This window comes from Ips typographus, linkage group LG9 (genome assembly GCF_016097725.1).
Source record: "Ips typographus isolate SLU linkage group LG9, UJ_Ityp_2.0, whole genome shotgun sequence".
In the NCBI taxonomy this organism is placed as follows: domain Eukaryota; kingdom Metazoa; phylum Arthropoda; class Insecta; order Coleoptera; family Curculionidae; genus Ips; species Ips typographus.
This window is the reverse complement of record NC_138430.1, coordinates 9,413,047-9,416,698: the sequence shown is the minus strand read 5'-3', so window position 1 is coordinate 9,416,698 and position 3,652 is coordinate 9,413,047. Positions and strand designations below refer to the sequence as shown.

The 3,652-nt window shown below is 34.4% G+C and overlaps 1 long non-coding RNA gene across 1 annotated transcript; it reads left to right on the top strand.

Moving 5' to 3' along the window:
• Positions 1–783: 783 nt before the first annotated feature.
• Positions 784–1,672, top strand: LOC145733838 (uncharacterized). The gene is made up of 3 exons (XR_014179287.1): positions 784–1,188; positions 1,267–1,449; positions 1,513–1,672. It is a non-coding gene; the product is annotated as an uncharacterized LOC145733838 (long non-coding RNA).
• The last annotated feature ends 1,980 nt before the right edge of the window (positions 1,673–3,652 follow it).

The following is a 3,652-nucleotide window of genomic DNA, read 5'->3' as shown; positions in this document are numbered from 1 at the left end:
ATTGAATAAATTACCACTTTCCATCAATATTCCAATAAGATTATAAATTTTAATCTGAGAACTGGTCATGTGGTCTGAATTTAGTAAGCAGCCAAGCTGTGTGATTATAATCCTTTTAGAGGATTTTAGCATATTGCCTGTTTGGATTGTAACACAAAACAATGGATATTACCAAATTCCACGTGAAGTGGACGGAAAGCGTAATATTTTTAACGCCCTAATCTGATATCGTCTTTCTTGTCCGCGCCGAGCTCAGTTCACCAGCCGGAAAATTAAGTTTGCTGCTCCGTAAAAAAGGCCGAACAAGTGTCGGGACACAGATTATTCTTCACCCCGATTTTCGCACTTGCGAGTTTATTTACAGTAGATTGTTTTATATTCTTTTAAAAAGTCGAATTTAGGTGCTCAGTTTTTATCCATGAAAAACAAGATTTCTGAGTTAGTCTAAGCAAGTTACTTGATACTTTTGCTCAATTTTCATAAAAAATCAAAAATGTTCCAAATTAAGCACTCAAATGTTATCTCTCTGTTTTTTTAAATCGCAAAGGCAATCCCTGACTGGTTTCCAACTCAAAAACAGTAAATGTCAAGTTTCATTGGTTGAATTCTCACGTGACTATGACGTTTTCTGACTTGTGGCCAATGGATGTATATATCTACGGTCCATTTATTTTCCCGTGGCGGTTACGTCATCATTTGCCTTTCTTGTCTATTACATGCGTTCCGAGCGTGATAGAATTTTGACGTCACGTCGGCAATGAATCAGGACGACAAGGCTCGGAAAATCGGCCGCCATTGTTAACAAAAAGTAAACAAAGAACCATTTTTTATTTTTCATGTAAATTTTACAATATTTTAAGGAGTATTTTGATTTAACTTGTTTTTAACTGCGATACTACGTGTGAGACTAGATAATGTGTGTGTGTTTCGGTAGTCAGTTTTGAAAATGCCACCTTCTTAATACACTTTACAACTATCAAGGGGCCCAGTGAAACATTCTGAAGGAACTAGAGTTTGTGGAACAGAATGAAGATGCCTTTTCTAATAGAAAACACTGTGACAATGAAACAGCCCATATATTTACTTACTCCCAAGAATAGTTTTTACAAGAACCAAGTTTGTTCAAGCCAGTGGTTCTCAAAGAAACATGGATATAGAGTAAAGGTGTATTTAGCAGAAGCTGACAAGGTGATTTACCTAATACTATAAAAAAGACTCTGGTAGAGGTATTAATGAGCTGCTAATACTAAATAGCTTATGTTTCAGGTACCTTTATTTGCCTAATTTGGAGTTTGCTTATCATGCTTTGAAAGGGTCCAAATTTAAAAGGTCCCATTATCAATTGCTCTAAAAGACTCTAAACAAAAGGTGTTTGAAGCTATGGTTATAATGGTGTTGTCAAAATCCATATGCAGAGTGTTGAAAAAACAAATTTCTAATAAGTTTCAGGTAATATTAGAAAGATACAAGTTACTTAATACATAAATTTGATCAAATGCCATTATTTTGCAGAATTAGCCATTATAAATTTTGCCGTATCTTCTCTGACTATAAGGCTAGAAACAGATGGTGCTACTGTTTAATACTTTTACATCAGATAGTAGGGTAGATGACTGTTTTACTTGTATTATTTACACATTATGAAATATACAAATAAAATCTTTAAAAAGTACACTCAAGTTTCTTTTTTACCTAAGGTCTAGTTTTCTTCATAAACAATCATAAAATTAGATACTTTCTTTAACTGAGGTACCTACCTGCTCTTACAATAAATTGAAAAAACATGTTAAATAAATCTCACAACAAAACCAAATTGATATGTATTTAATGCTGGGTAAATTTACAAAATGAAATAAATAAGCAATCTATATCACAAAACCAAGAAGCAAGTTCTTAAAGCCCCAACGATTCTGTTATAAGTTAAAACACTGTTTTAGGATTTAATAGTCCCCAGGATACACACATTGCCTTTCCTTTCTTGCAAATTTTATGGAATAATTCTTGAAACGTTGGTATTGGGCTGTTAATGACTCGTTTGAATGCACCTATCTGTGATGTTCTTTCCAGATAATTTAAATTGAATGTGGTTGTTGCTCTCAAGCCAAAGTTTGATTGGAACTTTCCGCCTTTGTTTACCACCAAATGTTGCAAGTTTTCCAGTTTGGTGAAGAAAAATCTTAAATTCTACGAAGGTCTCGCAATAACAACACTAATTAATAAACTTAAACAACCCTAAATTAAGTTTTTATTTCATCTGTTTGTAGTTTTTGATGTTTTTCAACTTTTTAAAATTCCTAACCTCAAAATGTTTAGCCGACTGTCAGTTGGGACTATGCTCTATGTTGCCACATCTTCCACGAGCAGATGTGAACCTGGTGTATTGTTGGTTGCAGTAATAAACGGACCGATGAATTATACAGATCTCGAAAAAAAAAAAAGCATTTATTGCATGCAAAACATGTGAGATTTCTCTGATTACTAGTTGGAGATTATCTCTACGAACAGACCTATTAAAAGAGGGAGGCAAATAGGAGTACAAAATGTTACACTATAAAGTTATCTAGAAAGTCAACAAAATTGTTTGTTTTTCAGCTTTTGTTGACTCTCTTGCTAAGTAGAATGTAAAAGATGCAGACGATATATCTGCTAATAGAGATTCTGAAACTATGAACTTATTGGAAAACAATAATTTAAAAATCCAAATAACCACAAAAAAATCAAGAATTGCTTCACTCTTTTTGTGTTTCAGGATAGCACTTTTGTGGTGGAAACTAGTTAACTCGAAGACGCCAACAAACTTAGATCTTTCGTTAAAAAAACTGCAGAGCTTCTGGTCATTTCGTCCACCTATTTGATTACATCAGTATTCCAGTCCCGCACGTGCAGATCTGTCCAGAAGTGCTTGAGATAACCTTAAATGTTTCATCGGTTCATTTATTATGCTACGAGTCACTGGCGTAAAGCTCTCCTCAACTCCAACACGGAGCTTGAAGTTTTATTGGCTTTATCCCAAAAAGGCTTTGATTTGAACAGTGCAAAACTTGAATTTTCTCCTTGTTTTCACTGGTTTAAGCAGTTATTGAAAAGCACCAGTTAGAGAGACAAAGAGATCGTTTTATCAGGAAATGGAATAACTGCCGGCCGAATGCAATCTTGTTTCGAGACCATTAACTTAATTATAATGAACCCTTTCAGCTACAACTCTAACTACCGTAATACTAAGTTGAAAATTAAATTGAATGATTTATTTTCAGCTGGAAAAGGGTTCGAAGCTGCTGTGTTACAACGAAAATCTCGGTCTCAGTATTTGATATAAAAAAAATTGTAGTGTAACGACCCCTGCTTGGTCCCTTTGAGCATTGGATATCGAAGGTGGCAATCGAAATTCTATTATGCTCCCATCGGACATTCGGTTATTTTATGAGCTGTCATATTGGCAAAGTTCGCCCTGGGCACTAAAAAGATATATATCTCAATTGCGTTAGCGATATTTTCGACGCTGGCACTCTTCGAGTGGTAGAAAATGAAGTTTATATCTAGTAAAAGGCTATAATGTTGTCTCCCAACGAATTCCAATTTCGATGAAAGGGCCAATATTTCCATTATATGTATTACTTCGTTTTACTAATAATTCCTTTTTTTTGATGAAAGG